The following is a 22997-nucleotide window of genomic DNA, read 5'->3' as shown; positions in this document are numbered from 1 at the left end:
TCTCTTTAGTGGACTTTACGAAGTGCAATTCCAATTAATCAAGACCCTAAAATGCGGGTAAAAACCTATCCGCACATGGTATTTATATTCTAAATTAATAAATGCATGATATGTGCTTGCACATATAATTTTTAACACTAATAGTAGTTAATTAATACTCTGTATGTATTATCATCTCATTAAATCACTTAATTATGCATAATAAATTTTATGATTTGATACAAATATATGATGCGGATAAGCATTTATCCTAAAATGTGTACCGTATTGAATGGGAAACAAGAAATAAAAATAATACAATAAGATAGTACTACTATAGTGTGTTTATTTTTCAATATATCTATGATCTGTACTGACAGTAGATGAAGAAATAATATTAATTATATTCTTAGGGTTTCATTTATTGGTATTGGAATTTGATGTACAAAGCAACTGGCCAATAAACACACTATAGTAGTACTATCTTATTGCATTAAGTATTATTATTTCTTGTTTCCCATTCAAACATTTTAGGATAAATACTTACCCACAGCGTATATTTGTATCAAATCATAAAATTTATTATGCATATATAATTAAGTGATATAATATATCTATGTCGGTCCGGACAGTAGATGAAGAAATGATATTAATTATATTCTCAGGGTTTCATTTATTGGTATTGGAATTTGATGTACGAAGCAACTGGCCATATGTTCATGGGTCAATTTTATCCTATCTTTGTACGTCAATGTTTTAATGGAGTGACGTGCAAGTGGGAATACTGTTTTTTTTTTAAACTTTTTTTCCCAAGATAAAATGCCAAAGGAAACTTCTTATCAACATGGCCAACTTTTTGGAATATTATCAATTGTACATTTTAATTAAAGCAAGTCGATTGGTCAACAAACATATACAAAACAAATGTTAAATTGTGTGAACGCTTAGTTTATAAGCTTAAATAATTGATGAGATCATTCTTTTAATTATTTAATTATATTTTGAAAACCAATCGTAAACCGCAAGTCTAACTTTTTTTTTTTTTTGGGCCAAGCATGTTAATTCTTTTTCTTTTATATATATTAAATAATGAGGGTGAGATTTGAACTCAAAAATTATGTTTGTTATGGTACCAGATTAAGATTTGAACTCAAAAATTATGTTTCTTATGGTACCAGAGTGAGATTTGAACTCAAAAATTATGTTTGTTGTGGTACCAGTTTTCAGAATTATGATTGAAAATTTATATTGCTTTTTGTGTCCAATTTTAGTTCCAATAAGAATGTTTATGTACAAAAGCAAATGAAAGTGAAATAGGCAACAAAAGATAATAAATCAACAAGTCTTCCTAAATATATTCTAAGAGTTAATCGGAGATTGATGAGCTATTAAAGAATAAATTTTGATTAGGAACTTTTTATTAATATGACAGCATATAGATATTGAATGAGATTTGATATCAAAGCGGTGTTTTATTGTGATTTGTGAATCATAAAAAAAGAAGTAAAGAATGATATTTGTAAGTACAAATAAATACTTATTAGCCATTTAAACAGCTCAAAAGATCCTTTTTTTCTCAAAAAAGAGTGGTGTTTAATCATTGTACACACGAAACACTTGATGGCTGCTTTCTGGCCCTTTTGTTCTTTTAAGAAAATTAAATTGCTGTTATAAAAGTTTCACATTTAGCTCATTCTAAATATAAAAAAGTGCTAAAGAGTTTTGAGTTTTCCACGTGATCTCCAACTAACTTTGAAATTAATGAGTTGGACTCTATGTCTATTTTTGAAAATAATTACGTCATGTAGCTTTTATACACTTTATATCACTGTGATACATTGTGTATAATGTTTTCCCCCATGTATAATGTTGAATAATATTGTATATTGTGATACGTGATGTAAATGATTTCAAAAGTTGTATATTTTTTAAAATACGCTGATAATATGTTCGTGTAGTATCGGAATTTAATGCACTATATTGTACTTTAGTAGTTACGGAATAAAATGATAGAGTTGGGATCATTTCGTAATAATACACATTTGACTATTTGAGTAAAGACTAAAGACTAATAAGAGCACTCTAAAGTGATTTTTTGAATTCTTGACTAGAATTGTAGATTAAAATAGGGAACAATTGTCATTATAGTAAATTATTTATCTTTCTTTAAAAGCAAGCAATTTTCTTTGGTAGTTAGAGAAGTATCTTTAGCCAGACGATTACTACAAGAAGAAAAGACTAAAAAAATCATTGAGAGGTCCATTTATTTTTGGATTTTCTCAAGGACAACCTGTCATTAACAAATATAGAAAATATTAACATGTGCATTACAATAATGGGTGCGATTCATATGCTTTATCAATTATATTAATCCACTTTGGTCTTAATTTGTTTAAGAATAAAGATCTTTTATACAATTTCCTCTTTTTATTTTTTTTTAAGTTTTCAATCTGGATTTATGCAAAAAACAAAACGTATCCACTGTTTCCTTGTTGGAGCCAAAATACAAGGGCAGTTTTTTGGGATCTTGTTATTTAATTAATAGCAACATAAAGGCCATTAAAGTCATTGTTTTTTTTTTTAACTTAATAATTCATTTTAAAGGAAATGCCGTTGTTTTTGACAAAATGAAAGATCTACAGTAAATAAATTAGATATTCCTTCTACTAAATGGTCAGTGTGGAGGAAGAGGGATGTGAAACTAGCTCTGCCTTAATGATTGTTTTACTTTTAGTTTTTTTTTTTTTTTAATACATGTAGTTCCTTTCCTTTCTCTTGAACCTCGAACAAAAAAATTGATCTCACCATCAATTTGACAAAGAGTTTATCTCGAGTGCAAAGAGGATAATTAAGTGAATAAGTCATAAAGGAAAAAAAATGTTAAACTTTATTTTCTATTTAAAAAAAAAAATATATAGTCCCATCATCTTATCTTAAGAGAGTAATTGCTTGACGTTGATTGCCACCAATGATTTCACAAAAATGATAGTAGTTTTGCCAAGAGCGGTCCAAATTATAAGATAGGATTAAAAGAGAAAGAGAACATACTTAATTGATCGATGTGGCCCAAAATGGAAGCCTTTAATGATGATTTTTGTGCGATTTCAAGCTAAAAGGGCCAAAAAAAAAAAAAAAAGTGACTCGTGATCATGATGATTCACTATTAGATAAATATTTAGTAATTGCAATTTATCTAATTTTCACTTATGATTCCCTACTAGTGAGCATTTAGTTAGTGAAAAATTAATGATAATCACTCTAAATGACGCCATCTTGTTATTATTATTATTATTATTATTATTATTATTATTATTATTATTATTATTATTATTGTTATTATTATCCTAGGTTGAAATTAAGATTGTTCGATGAAGTGTGTGATATCTTGATTTCGATAACTTTTTGAGTTACTAGTGTCGCAGATCCGTGGACAAAAGTAAGAGGCTTTTCGCGTTATATAGAAATCTTAGTTTAATTTTATACCATATTGGGTGGAATAACGATCCAAGAAAATCAAGTAGAATGACAAAATTGTCCTTCCTCGACGCCCTTTTTAGCATTCTCAAGGGTCAATTGAAAATAAAATTTATGAGTCCAATTAACAATTAAACACATGTTTTAGATTATACACTTATATGTTTCATTTTAATGTAATGTTCTAAACAAATTATAAGTATTAAATAATTTAGGGATTATTAACCTAGTATTATGGGTGGAAAATATACACCTCTAGAGTTTAACTATGTAGTTATGGTCAAGTTTGGAAGAGTAGAGTCAAATTTTGTTTTGATCAAAATAGATTTGAGTAAAAGTAACATAATCTGTGTACACTTCTAGGGATCACTACAATAAATCTTATAGTGATACATATTTGGGCTTCGTCCATTGCCCATAAAATTGGATCAATTTAACGTTTTCATACCAATTTTTTGCGCAGATTGTCCTTCAAAGACACTGATCTTTAATTTTTGTCCCTCGAATTACTGGTCTTTAATTTTTATCCTTTGTTTAAAAAAGTGACCGAAAATACCCCGAGGTTCTGGGTTTGAACCCCTACTCAGTAAAAAAAAAAAAAAATCTCAAGGCAAGACTTTGCAAAAAGTCTGCCTTATGCTGCAGAGTTTGCCTTAAGGCAGACTTTAGTTATGCCTTAAGACAAACTCTGCCGCATAAGGCAGACTTTTCGCCAAGCCTTGCCTTGCGATTTTTTATTTTATTTTTATGACTAAGCAGGGGTTTGAGCCCATAACCTCGAAATATTTCAGACGAAGGACAAAAATTAAAGACCAACAATTTGAGGAGCAAAAATTGAAGACCATCCCCAAAGAAGGCCAATCGTGCAAATTGCCCTTTTGATACATCTACAAAGCCGTATACTTAAATGGGCCACACTTAAGAGGCCTCAAGGTAAGGGTCATTGGCACTGTGCTGATCTTTAGTTTTGTCCCTCATAACAAACAACTTTTTCGCGGTCAATTTGCACGATTGACCTTATTCGGGGTGGTCTTTAATATTTTTTCCCTCAAATTGCTGGTCTTTAATTTTTTTCCCTTCGCCTAAAATACCTCGAGGTTCTGGGTTCGAACCCCGGCTCAAAAAAAAAAATTGCAAGACAGAGTTTTGTAGTAAAATTACGCCTAATCGGACAAAAATTAAGGCCTAACTTTGTAGAAGTCCAGCGGAGTAAAAAAAAAAAAAAAATCCTGCCTTGCTAACTAAATTTTTCCTCAAGGCAGAATTTTAAGGCAAATTCTGCCTAATAAGGCAGAATTTTCGCGAAGCCTTGCCTTGCAATTTTATTTTATTTTTTACTGAGCGGGGGTTCAAACCCAGAACCTCGGGGTATTTTCGGTCACTTTTTTAAAGCGTAGGGAAAAAAATTAAGACAGACTTTTGTAGCAAAATTACGCCTATTCGGACAAAAGTTAAGGCCTAACTTTGTAGAAGTCCAGTGGAGCCAAAAAAAAAAAAAAAAAAAAACTGCCTTGCTAACTAAATTTTGCCTCAAGGCAGAATTTTAAGGCAAATTCTGCCTAATAAGGCAGAATTTTCGCGAAGCCTTGCCTTGCCTTGCAATTTTATTTTATTTTATTTTTTACTGAGCGGGGGTTCAAACCCAGAACCTCGGGGTATTTTCGGCCACTTTTTTAAAGCGTAGGGAAAAAAATTAAAGACCATCCTTTTTCGCGGGGCATAAATTTATATTTTCGCGTCATAATATCCCACAAGTTATGTTACTCACCCTTAAAGACTGGGCATAAGTTCGGTTGGTTAAGGAAAAAAAATTAAAAACCAGCCCATTTGAAGGGAAATATGCAATTTCTTCTTCTTCTTTTTTGCGCGGATTGTCTTTCATTTGGGGTGGTCTTTAATTTTTGCTTTCAAATTGGTGGTCTTTAAGTTTTTCCCTTCGCCTAAAACCCCGAGGTTGTGGGTTCGAACCCCGAGGTTGTGGGTTCGAACCCCAACTCAGTAAAAAAAAAAATCGCAAGATAGAATTTTGCAAATCTGACCATGCTAAGACAGAAATTTGCAAATTCTGTTCATGTACAAATTCTGCCTTTAAGGCCCAAATTATGCGTGAAGGGTAAAAGTTAAAGACTACCATTTTGAGGGACAAAAATTAAAGACCACCCCTAGCGAAAGCCAATCTTGCAAATTGCCTCAATTTCTTCAAGTTAATCCCATATTCAATTATGTGTATATTGTGTAGTGAAGAGTGTAGAAATGCCGCCAAGTAGTCAATTCTTAACACCTCTATTTAAAATATAGAGCCCGTTTGGATTGACTTATAAGTTGCTTATAAGCTGTTTTAAGCTTTTTTGAGTGTTTGGCTGGTCAGTTTAAAGTCATTTTGTGCATAAAATAAGTCCCAAAAAATAATTGAGCCCGTTTGGCTTAGCTTAACTAAAGCAGCTTATAAGCCAAAAAAAATAAGTTAGCCTATCCCAATTTTTTTTTTGGCTTATAAGCTGAAAACCAGCTTATAAGTTGTTTATTTTAAGTCCATCCAAACGGGCTCATATTCAGTTTTTAAGAAGTTTAGCCGATTTTGACGAACTTCACATCATTTTTTTGTTACGCATTTGGAGCTTTGGATATGAAGTTTAGCTTCGCCAAAACTTAACTTTATTCAAACTGAAGATTGAGGTTTGAAGTTAGATTTTGGCAACACTCGACTTCAGACCCGTGATTTTAACTCTGGACCCACAATCTAAAGTTGATTCTAAGGCGACTAAATTTTAATTTTTTTAAGAAAATTTCGACTATTATTAAATAGGGGTCCTAAAAATGATTATTTGTGCACTTCGCCGGAGTAGAGTGTATACGACATGAATGTTTGAATCTTGGACCAAAATGTTGGGCTTTTGAGAAATGCACTTCACTTGGCCCACAGTACGGGTTCCGAATAGGTTTTTTTTTTTTTTTTTTTTTTTTTTTTTTTTTTTTTTTGTGCGTGGATTGACATTCATTTGGGGTGGTCTTTAATTTTTGCCCTTCAAATTGGTGGTCTTTAAGTTTTGCCCCTCGCCTAACACCCCGAGGTTGTGGGTTCGAATCCCAGCTCAGTAAAAAAAAAAAAAAAATCACAAGACAAAATTTTACAAATCTGTCCATGCAAATTCTGCCTATTTGGGCCTTAAGGCAAAATTTGCAAGGGCACAGGCAGAATTTCTTCCTGAAGGGCAAAATTTAAAGACCACTATTTTGAGGGGAAAAAATTAAAGACCACTCCCAGCGAAGGGTAATCCTGCAAATTGCCCGAATAACTTCACTTGGCTCACATTTAGTTCAAGCATTTCAGTAATTTTAATACTTGAACTTGAAGTGCTTTACTTATATATATTAATTTGTTACTCTTAAATATAAGTGTAAATTAAGGAATGATTCAAAATGTAAGTAAATAGTTGATTGTAAAGAGTTACCTTTCGCTTTACAGAAACTTCTAAATTAATGAAGAATTGATAAGGAAATGAAAGTCACACCCTTTACTAACCTCTAGATTTTATTGATAATAATCTTTATCACATAATTTATTATCTTCGATAATTAAGTTTCAACCTAGACATGAAGTTTAAATGAATCGAATTAAAGTAGAAGTGCACCATAATATAATCAAATCAATCAAATAATCCTAATTTATTTTGCACTTTGCTCATAAATTGTGGACGGGCTTTCACGTGTTAGCGATGAGGAACAATTTTGGAACCAAACACTATTATTTATATAGAAAAACTAATAATTCATATAAATATATTAAATGAGAGTTCAGTCACAATAGTAATTTTCAGAATAAAAATAGTTGAGCAATATCGATGATCTGAAAATCTTAAATTCGTCACTGTGCTAGAGTGAATACATGCATTGTCAAATAATAGAGTATAAATTTGAGTATTTGACGAAGATTGCATGACGAAGAAGGAAATAATATTTGTTCAAGAGGTAAAAAATAACAAAAAAACAATAACAGACAAACGTAATGTCAAAGAATCAAAGAATCCGTCAAACTTTTCTCGAAGAACAAGAGCATAAAGGATTAAAACTCTGTAACGTACTCGATGAAGAGTATGAGAATTGCAAACCTAAGTGGTTCAAATGGAAGAAAAACTCCTCAACAGTATAGCAATTGTAGTAGACAAAATGTATAAAAAGTAGAATAGAGAGAAGTATTATTATCACATATGAATGAATGATACAATTGAGTGATGAATGTATATCTATACTCGTATGAGCACAACTGCTTCTAACTACCCAGTTGTTAAATTGGAAAAACCATATGAACATTCAAAGGGTTTGTTTGGTAAGAACGATAAAAACAAGGAAGAAAATGAGGGGGAATGTTCTAAGCTTATTCAAATCAGATCAATAAAAGGTTTGGGCTCAACTGAATTGCGCCAACACACACTGGACTCATTAGCACGCACAGATGCAAAGGAAACAAGGCCCATTATGTTTAATGCTGCACACAAGCCCATAGAGACTCGTCCACCTTGAAGAAATTGATCTCAACCATTCATTATTTACTAGAGTACACTTGTAAATATATCAAAGGCTATAGAAAAGTTAATTACATGAAAAACAAATAGAATAGGGACAGATGTACAAGATATTTCTTGATCAACAATTCTAGTTTGTGTATAAATAGATGAACAGTGAAGGCAATAAAAACACAAAAAATTGCCCAATCTTGTTTTCAATTTAATTTTCGCAATTTTAATTTTCTGTCTGATTTATTTTACTGTCTTTTATGGTATCACAGGAACGAAACTCCTAATTTAATGGGAACTCAGTCAGCTACTGCCATCACTAGAAATACTGGATCCTCTTCCATGGATTCCAGTGATTCTCTTTATCTTCACCCCTCTGATTCTCCTGAAAGTTCTCTTGTGAATTCCATATTTGAGGGAAGAGGGTATGCAGGCTGGAAAAGGTCTGTGTTGATTGCCCTTTCAGCTAAAAATAAGACTAGTTTTATTGATGACATCTCTAAACAACCAGATTATGCATCTCCAGACTATAAACTATGGAATAGATGCAATGACAAGGTCAGGTCACATCTTGGTTGCTTAATTCTCTTTCTAACGAAATTGCTAAGTCTATTATTTATTCACAAACTGTTGAAGCTCTATGGAATGATCTTGAAGACAGGTTTGGTCAGCTCAATGGAGCTAAATTGTACCACCTGCAAAAAGAGCTAAGTAATTTAGTGCAAGGATCTAATGACATAGCAGCATACTATACTAAAATAAAGAGTCTATGGGATGAACTTGATATTTTGAATGTTAAAAACTGTTGCACTTGCTCTTGTAATTGTGGTGGTAAAGGAAAATCTAGTAAATCACTTCAAGATGAAAGGTTAATTCAATTGCTAATGGGCCTTAATGACACTTATTCCCTAGCCAGGAGCAACATATTGATGATCAATCCCTTACCCACTGTTGGCCTTGCATATTCTCTAATAATGCAAGATGAAAAACAAAGGAAAGGTCTATCAATTCTCAGTTTCCAGGAAACTCAGCATCTTTTATGGTGACTAACTATAAAAATAGCACTCAAAATGATTTCAAAGGGAAGAAAAACAATTTGATCTGCTCACACTGTAAGAAGATTGGACACAGTGTGGACAAATGCTATAGGGTGATAGGATTTCCCTCAGATTTCAAGTTCACAAGGTCCAAGAGGACTCAGGGAAATGTAAGATCTAATGCAACTTATGCTACTGCTGAAAACAATGGAAACAACATGAATGACATGGGGAACAACACAACAACTAATCAGCTCAGTCAGGATCATTTCACTCAGCTAGTACAACTGCTTAATCAGGTCAAAGTAAGCCAATCTGAGGGTTCGACCTCAGATGTTACAACAAATTCAACTGGTAAAAACTCTTCATATTTTTCTTTTGATCAAATCCACTCACTGGATCTTAGATTCAGGAGCAACTGAGCACCTTTCTTTTGATCCAAGATCATTTATTCATCTCACTCCTTTAGCTAAACCTATAGATGTAACTCTGCCTAATTCTAGCAAGGTAAAAGCTACTCATAAAGGAAGTGTATCATTATTTCCTAACATAATCATTCATAATGTTCTTTATGTACCTTCATTCAGAATAAATTTACTATCAGTTCACAAGATGTGCAAACAATTAAGTTGTCTTATCATTTTTTCTGAAATTGCTTGTGTGTCACAAGGCTCTTCAATGAAGAACTAACTGGTACTTGGTGAAGTAAAAGATGGACTGTATCAGTTTCAATATCCAAAGTTTCATTCCAAAGAAAGTTTGAAGACTACTGTTTTGCCTACTTCTTTTAATCATCCTAGTATCTACTTGTAATTCAGTTATTAGATCAATAGCCATCAAAAGTCAGTCTGATGTAAGACTTTGGCACAATAGACTAGGGCATTTGCCCATATCATCAATGAAAAACATCAAGTATTTTAATTTCAAATCTCTTGATTGTCCTTGTGATGTATGTCCTTTAGCTAGAAAGTCCAGATTACCATTTCCCAAAAGTGAAATCAGAACCAAAACAATTTTTGAGTTAATATACATAGATACCTGGGGCCCTTATAAACATCCTACACACAATGGCTTTAAATATTTTTTAACTATAGTGGATGATTTTAGTAGGGCCACTTGGACCTACTTATTAAAGACTAAGAGCAATGCTTTTCCTACGTTGCAATATTTCTTAGCTATGACAGAAAGGCAATTCAATAAGCAAGTAAAAATAATAAGATCTGACAATGCTTTTGAACTAGGAAAAAGCACTGTTGCAATGAGTTTCTACAATTCTAAAGGTATCATTCATCAGACCTGTTGTGTTGAATCCCCACAACAAAATAGGGTAGTTGAAAGGAAACATAGACATCTATTAGAAACCTCAAGATCTCTTTTGTTTCAATCAGGTTTGCTTATTAAATTTTGGGGAGAATGTTTATTAACTGCCACATTTCTTATTAATAGGTATCCTTCTAGGGTTCTGAAGCTTATCACCTAGTTTTTGGACACAGTCCTTGTTATCATTCTCTAAAGAGTTTTGGATGCTTATGCTATGCTTTCACTCTGTCATCTCACAGATCAAAATTTGAACCAAGGGTTGTTGCTTGTGTTTTTGTAGGGTACCCATATGGACAAAAGAGTTTTAAGCTTTTAAACTTAACCAACGTGAAAATTTTGTCTCAAGGGATGTGACTTTTTATGAATTTGTTTTTCCTTTCCTTGTACCAAAAATCACTTCCCTTAACCCTCCTATTTTTTCGGATCCTCTTGTCACAAAGCATTCTACAACTAATGGAGATGATACTGATACAGGAACTGCAGATTTTACTTCATCAGGTATATCACTAACTCTTCCTCTTTCAGATTCTTTGCCTATTGTTTCTAATTCACCTTTATCTTCTCCTATTTCTGATGTTCATAGTCCTACAGTATCTAATGATGATTCAGTTTCAGAGGACACCATTTCACTATATCCCATCAATTTAGATTTACCTAATAATGTTCTCACCAGAACTTCTGGCAGAGTAAGTAGGAAACCTGAATACTTGTCTGATTATTGTTGACACCCAATTTTGTCCCGCCTGTCCTCCGAAATACCTATTTACGCTTCTAATATTTTTTGACAAATTAAAAAATATATTTATATTTTTTACTATAATTATTAGCCCCTTATCAACACCGGTGTTTCATTATTCTATTACAGTTACTAGCTATTATTATTATTATTATTATTATTATTTGTTATTATTATTATTATTATTATTATTATTATTATTATAATTCACAATTTTTTATCATTTCGGCATTTTTACCAGCTCACGCACACGCATCGCATTTATCTTCGCATAATTAAATAACAACATTTAATTACTGTTGAATTTCAAATATTATTGCACGGCTATTATGACGGCATATAATTTTATTATCCGAGCATTAATAATTTCACACTTTATATTAAGTAGTATTATTTAAATGGGTCTTTTATTTAAATGTAGTAGCCCAATCAACCCATACTATTTTCGGACCAATTCACAAATCAACCCACATTTTCAATTCACCTGGCCACATTTTAATTCAATCGGCCCGTTCTTTAATTCACTAGCCCAAACCAATTAACCCACATTTTTAATACCCAGCCCACTACCCATTAAACCCGACCCGGACGGCCCAATCTTTTCCTAAACCTAAAATCCCCCCCCCCCCCCCCCTTCTTTTCTTTTCTTTCTTTCCTCTTCCACCCGCCGCCGCCCCTTTCCCCATCCGCTCCTCTCCTTCATCATCTCTCGTCCCCACCATCGCCGCCTGCACCCCGCTCCCACTTCCCTCTGTTCCCCACTTCGTCTTGTTCCCCCCACGCTCTTCTCTCTCTTCTTCACAAAAAAAACCCCCATAGATTTCGCCTTATAAATAATGGTTTCCAAATCAGTTTACAGGGGAGGAGTTTTCGATTCAGGAAATTCCCTAAGAATCAAGGCTTAGGAATCACAAAATCCGTTACAAAAGAGGTTTTTAAACCCCCCAAAAAATCCCTTGCAAAAGAGGAGATCTGGAACCCGAAATCCCTAAAAATAAAGAGTTTTTCGGTGGCCAAAAAAATCCCCCTAAAAAGAAAAGATTCTGAATCTGTAATCGTGCTGAATATCGAGTCAAGAATACCCAGTCCTTTTTGTTCTCGTTTGCGTCGGTTTGGGGTTTTAATCCGAGCATCGCAAACTCGGATTTAACGAGTGTTCGAGGGTGAATCGGAGACCCCGCACCCTATTCGCTGCACCCGAAGAAGGTAATTTCTTTCCCTTTTAATTTCTGTAGCCTTTGTATTATTTGAGTGTTAATCATATGTTTAGTTTGAGTAATCAGCACGTTTTAAATTTTAGTTAAATATGTGGTTTAGTTGTATACTAGCTCGAGCATGATTGGTGTATTGACCATGGAAAATGTGTATGATTTATGGTCCATTCTACTTAAATTTCCCGAGTTAGCTATATGTTTGATTGATGCAGTCATATTCAGCATGTAAATGTTAGATGTGTAACCCTGTTGGATGTTTACGTTTATAGGTTTAGAAGTGCATGAAAAGTATATTATCTCTACTTCTTTATGTGGTATTGTCAATATAAGATTTCTGTTTAGTGATCCTGCCTAAATCACAGAGTCTAGGTAGTCGAGTTTGTCGTTAAATTGGTGCTTGGATCTCGGAGATATGTTATTGGAATCTATTATTGTTCGCAAAGTGCATGGTCGACTCCAGGACAAATACTTTATGCTTGCTAAATTGAAAATTGCATTTTTTAAGCTGAAATGTTATGCGACTTGAGTAATTAAAGCAACCAAGGTCTTGTATGCTCCCTTAAATGACCTTATTTAGACCGTGTGGACTGCGTTGTCAATTTGTCGTCTGTTTTGGTATCTATAACCTCAGAATATCTTCTCTGTTTGGGTCAGAAACCTTTTAAGTTCGACCCTTGGCTATTTAAAATTTGTGTTGGCATTCTGCTGAAGCTTGTGATCAATAATTGAAACTCTTTGTCGAGATTGGGTAATGAATGCTTGAAGTTCTGTTATGCGATTGAAATATGAAGATTCCCCTGTTGGTGTGTGAATTCTGAAATTTATTTCCTCCTTAAGCAAATATGGCTAAAACATTTTCATACTTCCCTGTTTCATCATTCGAAACCAGCTTAAGTTATTTGGTTTGTAAGTTTGAAAATATGCTCATCATGGTTATTTGGTTTTGTAAGGTATTGGGTTTGTAAGTTTGAAAGTATGCTCATCATAGTCTGAAACCAGCTTAAGTTATTTGATTCATACCTCTTCCCTTTCTTTCCTCCCTTACATGTTAACTAAAGAGTATTTATACTAAGAGATTTTTTTTAAAATCTGCCATTAAGAATGTAGATTGGTAGAGTTAACTTAAGATTGCAAGAAATATAATTTTATTTATTTGATCAATCTTGAATATTTGCTGCCCGGACAACCTGTGCTCTTGGACATCATTAATTAGGTATCAGTTTCACTGCTTGCTGATTTCCCAGTAGTTTACATCCTAAGATTCTTTTTTTAAAAAAAAAATCGGATTCCTTAAAAAATATAGGAAGTTGAGCTTCTTTTCTCTGCCTTGTCATTTGAAGTTTGTCTTTCTTTTAAAACATAAATTGATCCCTGCTTAAACTTATAAATATGACTGAGTCTGTTTGGTTACCCTGTACGAATCTTACATGTTCATGCCTTAATTCAGTTCAGCTAATTTTAGTTTTATTAGCATGTTTGTGTCCGTATATAGTTCATGTGAGTATATTGAGTGTCCATGCCTCTGTATAATTGAACCTTTATGCAGTATTGTATTTCTGTTCTCCTTTAACCTTGTTGAGCATCTGAAGCCATGAGATCTTGTTATGACCTTGCCTGATATTTGAGAGTGTTTGAATGAGTTCCATTTAATGAATCAGACAACGCTGGAAGTTTAGCTCAATTAACCCCTTTTAAAGTAACTGATTTTTCCAGTATTCGGAATGTCATGTATGTCTTCATAGATCTTTATTTTGCCTATGTTCATCGACACTAGTATGTATGCATATCTGTTTTCATCCCTTTGTCTTTCCCTCTGATAAAATATAACTGTGATGGTTGAATATTTCGTTGGAAGGGTCCGTACCTTTCTTCTAAAACTTATCCATAAGGGTTAGCTATGCTATTTTTGTGCAGTTACATGACAATATCTAATTATCAATGTCTAGCTTGTGTTAACAATGAGAGATTTATTTGTGGGTAAACATCATGTGAATTGCGAACTTGTATCAAAAGTTAATACCAAGAAATGTCCGTCTTTGTGACTTTTTAATCGTTAAACTGTTGGATGAGAACTTCTAATGTGGTGTTAGTTCTGTAAGAGTAGGATAAGGTTAAAGGATAGAAATTCATTTTCGTATGTCCCTCCCAATAGAAACATGGTTAAACATTCCTAAATTGCGGCAAATGATTAGCTTTCTAAGAGGAAAAGAATGTGATAAAAATGAAACTGTTTTGCTTCCAGAGATCAGTGAAATTCCATCTGACATGCAAGGTGGATGTGTATTTTGGTTTTCTTGGAGTTTTTCCAATTGCGTATAAAGATTACAGTTTAACATTACTTATCAAACTACCAATTACTGGAGCGCAAAAACTGCAGTATGTCGGTTGGCGGATCTTTTTTTTGGCTTCAGTAGTATGAGTTTGCAGCAACTCGAAGGCTTTCATTTCTTGAGCACCAACTAAGTTATTCAGTGATATAAAATAGACTACATGGGCTTCAGCCGTTTCTTTATTATTGTACCGTTTGGGTTTGAACATTTCCTCTAAGTGTCCTATTATTGCATTATGTGTTAATTCAATCTGCAAACTTAGTTTCTTTATTTAGGCCTTAGTCTTTTATTAAATACTAATCCTTTTCTTTTGTTTTTGTGCATAATTGTCGCATACGAGTCCGAGGGACTCGTCCCCTTTCGCATTCGATGTTGGGCTAAAAGCCCAACGCAATTATCTCGAGTCTGCCCCCATCAGTTCTGTCTGCATCAAAAAATAGAAAACAAAATTCTGGGCCAAAGCCCAATGGACTGGAACAGCCCGCAGCAGCAACATATAAAATTTATTGGGCCAAAGCCCAATAGCATGAATAGTTCGCAGCAGTTGGGCCTGGAAAATGGGCCAGATCCATTTAGTTTTTTTTTCTTTTCTCTCTTTCTTATTATTATTGTTGTGCATCTTTTTTATTTGCTTTGTATGACTAATATCTTATCTTGTTTTATTTTCTTAACTTAGATGAATTTTAGTAAATTAGTGAGTTTAGCTTTAGTATAATGGGTAGTAAATTTAAGAGAGATATTAACATTAGTTCCATAAGTTTCATTCCTTTTTATGTTAAAATTATTTATAGAATTTATTATTTGGAATAATTTGATTTGCAAAATGGCATGACTATATATTTAAGTAAAAGGGAATCATATTTTTATCCTAAACGTTTCAAAACGTCACTACTATGCAAGTATAAACTCAAGTATGTTTTATAAATAACTCTTCAAGTTTGAATCAATCACGCATATTTTTAACTAAGCATAGTTAATAAGAATTAATAAAAAATGAAAAAAAGAAAAACTCACTTCCTCTTGAATCCTATTCATAAGCCTAGATTTTTCTACATTGCTATATTGATATAACATAATTTATCCAAAGTTCAAAATTGCTAAATCTCTTCTCAAAAGCTATTATTTATGGGCAAATTATCATATTTCCTACAAGTCTCATCTTGGAATAGCATTCATTATATTTTCATTTAAAGTCTAAGCGACATTTATAAGTCTTATTTTAAAGTAGCGGTTAAAGTCCTCTTTTGTACAAATTATTATATTTTCCATAAATCTTAGCTAACATCATTTTCCTTTAAAACCTCAGCAATACTTGTAAGTCATTTCTATATTTAGCCTTAATTAATTAACCTAAGCTTGGCCGGATAACCGTAGTTAACGGATTCTAAATGATGCCTAACACCTTCCCTTTAGGATAATATAGAACCCTTACCTAGAATCACACTGATTAAGTAGACTATTAAGGGAGGTTTAGTTAGCTTTACCTTAGTTAATAATTAGGTGTCCTAATTCACCTCAAAATCAATTAGGTGGCGACTCCTTAAAGTAAAACAAAATAGGAATCTCCAATATGTTGTACTCTAAATTAACCCGGTTAAAATGGGGTAAAACAATTATATCTGTAATTATGTTTTTCTCACCAAACCTGGTATCTCTTGTTTTAATGGCCCTATTAATCCTACAGTCTTGCCTTTTTATGCTCTATCTATCCGTAATCAGCATGCTCATAATTCCCTTTCCACTATAACTGAGCCAACCAGTTACTCTCAAGCTGCCCTACACCCTGGTTGGATACAAGCTATGGCATCTGAATTTGAAGCCTTAGAGGCAAACAAGACTTGGGATGTGGTTGTGCTACCTAAGGGAATGAGGGCTATACCATGCAAATGGATATACAAAGTGTAACAAAAGTCTGATGGAAGCCTAGAAAGATTAAAGGCCAGACTAGTGGTCAGGGGAGATATCTAGAGAGAAGGTATAAATTTCAATTAAACCTTCTCCTCAGTTGTAAAGATGACAACCATAAGGTGTATCTTAGCCATTGCAGTAAAAAAGGGATGGGGAATTTCACAATTGGATGTGAACAATGCATTTTTACATGGTGATCTTTTTGAAGATGTTTATATGAGATTTCCTCCTGGTATGATACCCCCTAGTCCCAATCATGTTTGCAAATTGAACAAATCCGTATATGGCCTTAAATAGGCTTCTAGACAACGGTATTCTAAGCTTACTTGTGCATTAAACTACAAGGGTTTCATTTCATCTCTGAATGATTATTCATTATTCTTTAAAAGGAATGGGGATTCTATTTCTATTATTGGTGTGTATGTTGATAACATTATTTTAACTGGTAATGACCCTGAGGAACTCACACAGTTGAAATTATTTTTGAACGAAGAGTTCAAAATCAAAGATTTGGGCAACTTATATTACTTCTTAGGATTGGAAGTTCTCAAGGAACCTCATGGGGTAATTGTCACTCAACACAAGTATGCCCTCGATCTTCTTACTGAATTTGACTGCTTTCATCTATCTCTTGTATCATCTCCAATGGATCCTGCAAACAAATTGAGTATTCATTCAGGAGATTTACTAAAAGATGCCACATGCTATAGAAGGTTAATAGGTAAATTGAATTACCTCACTCACAGTCGACCAAATATCTCATATGTTGTGCAACATCTTTCTCAGTACATGCAAAGCCCCAGACTCCCTCATTATTCTGCAGCAATCAGAGTTCTTCCGTATATCAGATCTAACCCCGGGCAAGGTTTATTTTTTCGCACTGATATTCCCTTGCAGCTGGTTGCTTTCTGTGATGCGGATTGGGGATCGTGTATTGACTCACGTCGATCTTTAGCGGATTCTATGTCACTCTTGGTGGTTCACCGATTTCATAGAAATCGAAGAAGCAAACCTCTGTTTCTTTATCATCAGCCGAAGCTGAATATCGGTCTATGAGGCACGTCGTTGCTGAGATCACCTGGTTGCATCATCTTTTGACAGACTTAGGTTATCCACCGGATCTCCCAATTCCGATTCACTCAGATAGTCAATCCGCTATTCATATAGCAAAGAATCCAGTGTTCCATGAACGTACTAAACACGTGGAATCAGATTGTCATTTTGTCCGACAACAATTTGTTGCCGGACTCATTTCACTCTCGTATGTTCCGGCAGCTTCGCAGTTGGCTGGTTTATTTACCAAAGCTTTGAATGGACCTTCTCATCACATAATACTCTCCAAGTTGGGGATTTCTACGAACCCCTCCAACTTGCGGGGGGTGGGGGGTGTTAAACTGGAAAAAGCAGATGAACATTCAAAGGGTTTGTTTGGTAAGAACGATGAAAACAAGGAAGAAAATAAGGGGGAATGTTCTAGGCTTATTCAAATCAGGAGAAAAGGACCAAAATCATCCATAATGTTTGGGTTTGGATCAAAATCATACATATTCTTTCACATAGAGCACTAATAGTACATTATGTTTGCATAAGTGGTGCACTTTTAGTCAAACTCCCAAATAAATTTAATGAAAAAGAACAAAAATGCCCCTGAACTTTTAGAAAAGGTATAAAAATACCCTTTATTCATCTATTTTGCTAAAACTATCCCTCAATTCAACTTTTTGGCTCATTTATTCCCCTTGACTACGGACAACACTAATTTTAAAAAAAAAAAAAATTAAATTGCACATGACATTTTATTACTGAAAAATTGATTTATTCTTTTAAAAAGAAATCTGAAACCTTGGAATTTTTTTAAATTTGATTTTTTTTTAAATTTGGAAAACTTTTTTTTAACGAGTAAAACCTTGACTAACGGACAACACTAATTTTTTTTTCTTTTCAAAATGTGAAAAATTGGATTTTTATAAAAATCTGAAAAAATTAAAATTTTGATGGAAAAACTGTGTTTAAAAAAAACCAGAAAACTATCTTTTTTTTAAATCTAGAAGAAAATTATGGAGTATTAGTTTTGCACATTTTACTTAAAAAAAACAATCAGTTTTTCAGATTTAAAAATTGAATTTTCTAAAAAAAAATGGGGTTTCCACCCGTTAAAAAAAGTTTTCCAAACTTAAAAAAATTCCACATGTTTTAATGAAAATCCAATTCTGTTTTATATATATAAGGCTTACTACATTTGTTTTTTAAAGAAACGGATGTTGAAAAATTATTTTTCCTTATTCTACAAATAACGATTTTTCAGATTTCTTTTTAAAAGAATAAATCAATTTTTCAGTAATAAAATGTCATGTGCAATTTAATTTAATTTTTTTTTAAAAAAAATTAGTGTTGTCCTTTAGTCAAGGGGAATAAATGAGTCAAAAAGTTGAATTGAGGGGTAGTTTTAGCAAAATAGATGAATAAAGGGTATTTTTATACCTTTTCTAAAAGTTCAGGGGCATTTTTGTTCTTTTCCGTTAAATTTATTTGGGAGTTTGACTAAAAGTGCACCACTTATGCAAACATAATGTACTATTAGTGCTCCATGTGAAAGAATATGTATGATTTTGATCCAAACCCAAACATTATGGATGATTTTGATCCTTTTCTCTTCAAATCAGATCAATAAAAGGTTTGAGCTCAACTGAATTGGGCCAACACACACTGGACTCATTAGCACGCACAGATGCAAAGAAACAAGGCCCATTATGTTTAATGTTGCACACAGGCCCATAGAGACTCATCCACCTTGAAGAAATTGATCTCAACCATTCATTATTTACTAGAGTACACTTGTAAATACATCAAAGGCTATAGAAAAGTTAGCTACATGAAAAACACAAAAAATTTCCCAATCTTGTTTTCAATTTAATTTCCGCAATTTTAATTTTCTGTCTGATTTATTTTACTGTCTTTTACCAGCTAACAACTACTTAACCGACTAACAACTTCTATCAATTAATCGCTACTATCCCCCCTTTAAGTCTTGAATTTTACACTGAGTTCCCCTCACATAAAATGCATATAACAAAACTCCAAGCGTAATATAGAGATGTTTGTAGAGTTGCTCCTAAGATGGATCACCATTAAATGAGGTAGTGAATATATGCCTCATGAAAGATTTTGGTTCCAATTGAGACAACTATAATCATGGTAAGTATGATAAAGTAGGTATACGTATCAACGTCTAAGTTTACAGCAGACATATGATGAGCTCAAACAAGAAATAGTCAACATCATCACAACATATGAGTAGTGGATACACACAACTCTATTAATACCTTGAACTCCGATCCCTTTACAGTATGCTGAAATTTTAGTATATTGTGTTGAAGTTACCCAGTAGCGAATCTTTGAATTCTATCATAATGTGTTGGATTTCGCCTATTGAAGTTTTTGAACTCCAACACAATATTCTAGAATTTCACTGGTAGAGATATTGAACTTCAGCACATTGATGTTGGCGTTTTTCAGTCTTTTAGCTATAGATAATTTTATCTAATTTTATTTTCAAATTAAAAAGGAGCTATTCTCAATTGCATTTCATGGATAAATATTAAGAAGCGGCTCCGATATTTCCCGTATCTGTATTCTTCGTGGCCATCTAGTATGCATTTAATGGAGTTAATGACTCAATAATTGGGTCACCATAGGTCAAATTAGGTCACAACTTTCAACTAATTAGTCGAAAGTTTTATAACTTTTTCTTCTTTTCTTGTTATAGGGTTTTGTCATCACTCCAGTAGCTTCTAAAATTCAACACAACAATAAATGATAAAGCCCCAAAACCTGCTGATCTGTTATGTTTCTGTGCTTGCTTTAATTCATTCACCAGTGGAATAATTTACTGATATTGTCACATTTGTACGTACAACATTTAATTTAAATCAATTAGTAATCTTTAGAATTATGTTCTCGAAGAAGTGTACGCTCTTTTTATATCGGGTGGATTCATGAAAGAAATTTCGAGTTCTTAACTACAACATGGAAATTTATTGGTATTGGAGCAGACGGAGAGATCTCGAGTGTAAATCTCACCGTACTAATTATTATAATAATAAATCTTTCACGTGTTTGTTTCATGAAAAAGAATATCACACTTGAGGGGCGTGTTAAAATGCATAATTCATTTTTCTTTTATATCATAAAAGTGAAACTCAAAGGAATACAAGCAAGGGGTCTAGCTTACCTTACTAATCCTATTAAATAAATAACTAAGTATATTTTTTCTCTAACTGTTTAATCTTTTAAATGAGAAGCACACTCTTTACATGAATTTTGACCAAATATAATATCATATAAGTTAATTTAAATTTTTAGCTCCGCCACTACCTTACGTGCACCCATTCACATTCAATTACTATCAAACTTCGTGTATTCAATGCCTATCAGTAAACGTGAAAACAGTGATGCATTTCTCCTAAACTAGATTATAATTGAAGTGAAAAATAAGCAAAGAAATAGAATTTGGTCGATATGCCCTTTTCGAACGCGAAAGCTACTAGGAACCCAACAGTACTTAGTAAAGTAATACTGTATTATTTGAGATTGTAACGATGTGATTATCATACAAGTTTATTATGCCATGGATTAACCTAATAATTAATATCAAAGCTACCCGTTCAATAAAAAGAGTAAAGAGATTGTTTGGTGTGTGTTGGGGTGGGGTGGGGTGGGGGTTGTGATATCGTAAGGCTCGGTTTACTATTTTTATCACGTCAGGCTTGGTTTACTATTTTAATCAAGGATACACGCACACACATACAAAAGCTAGCTATGGGATTCGATGGTGATAAATATATACTTAATCATGGGGGTTGGCACACAATAAATTTTGGATATTAACCCGCGAATCATAATAATGGATCACGTGGAACTTAGTTCGAGGGAGAGACCCAATGACCGTGGTGATGGACAACATGATGGAACCTAAGTTTGAGGGAGAAATTGTTGAATGTGCTAATAAAATTGCATATTAATTGTTGAAATTATTGTAAACCCACATATAGTATGGTATAATGACATTTTTATTTCGAATGAGATGTATTGAAAAAAGTTATGTGAATTTAACCTAAAACGACTAATATCATATTACGTCGCATTCAAGATGGGGGTTCAATTAAATCCCTAACATTCGACGCAGAGCAAAATTTTATGTGTAAAAATTTATTAAAATTACAATAAATAGTCGACGTGAACACATAACTTTTAAATTACAATGGGTTCAACTAAAAATCCTGAAAGATTGAACTCAAAGTTTAAATCATGAATCCGCCTCTATTAAAAGTATCGTTGATTTGCGTTAGGCCAACTAATTGGCAAATGTATGATAGTCTATTAACTGTTGCGTCACAATAAAGAAGCTTTAACTATGACTAAATTCTTAGATCAGCGAGATAAGCAACGAATCATATAGAAACCTATACTGGAAATATTTCACAATTCTAGAGATGTCCTCATAGCCGGAACCAAAATATTCCTACTGTCCCAATTTATGTAGCACAATCCGAATATCGAGAGTTAAATTTGTTAATTTTGATCGTCTTCAAACATTTTTTTTTTTAATTTTTTGAAATAAACTTTACATATTTGAAAACTATGTAAAAGATACTAGAATAGGTTACAATAATTGACAAATCAAATTTTTTAAAAGAAATGAAAAAATCGTGGTTAAAAAAAATTCATTTGAATTTTGAAATCCTAAAGATGTGAGACGGAGGGAATAATAAAATGTGTGACGTGTCCAAAGACGTTTTAAGGAAATGCTGAGCCAGCAAGAAATGTTAGAAGACAGCACGTAAGCCTGCATGAATAATACCTTTTTGTTTTTTAACTCATAAGATTCTATATATCTATCGAAAAGCCAAAACCTGCAGCCTACTCCTTGTTTTGTTGCCAAGGTGATGGCACTATCACGTTTTTAGCCCACAATATTCACGTATACTCTTCACATCACAATCACCAACTATAGGCTGCGGATTTAATATTATTTTTCTAATAATATTTTATTCCAAAAGTTCCATCTATATGAAGAGTTAGGCACGAGTTATTCTACCCTCTAGCTATATACACCAAAAAAATTATAATCGAAGAACATAAATCTTGGCCTCGATAACATTGTGATGAGTGATATTAACCAGCATACTACAAATTTGTGCACAAAAATTACTTTTGAGATAATGAGTAATTCTAGGCCTTGAAACAGTCCAAATATCAAACAGAGATGCTTTAATCATCTGAACTTGAGGCACAATGAAAAATATTCTATGAGTTGTTGCTGACGACATACTTGTTTCTTCTAATTCTGAATCTGAAGTTTGAAATACCATCTTATTTTAATTTTTGTGAAGCTCCAACCTTTGAAGGAAGTGAAATATTTTTATAATTATTTGCTACTTAAAATTATTGATTTTAACTAGTTCAAATTTACACGGTATAAGGGC

General features: G+C 33.0%; 1 long non-coding RNA gene across 1 annotated transcript; it reads right to left on the bottom strand.

The window, feature by feature from the left end:
- Window positions 1-7970: 7970 nt before the first annotated feature.
- On the bottom strand, window positions 7971-17970 carry LOC132600492 (uncharacterized). Its single transcript, XR_009567212.1, has 3 exons — window positions 17248-17970; window positions 17041-17164; window positions 7971-8662 (listed from the first exon to the last, which is right to left on the bottom strand). It is a non-coding gene; the product is annotated as an uncharacterized LOC132600492 (long non-coding RNA).
- Window positions 17971-22997: the final 5027 nt, after the last annotated feature.

The sequence above is a fragment of the Lycium barbarum genome, chromosome 6, assembly GCF_019175385.1.
Source record: "Lycium barbarum isolate Lr01 chromosome 6, ASM1917538v2, whole genome shotgun sequence".
In the NCBI taxonomy this organism is placed as follows: Eukaryota; Viridiplantae; Streptophyta; class Magnoliopsida; order Solanales; family Solanaceae; genus Lycium; species Lycium barbarum.
This window is presented reverse-complemented; position numbering and strand designations above follow the sequence as displayed.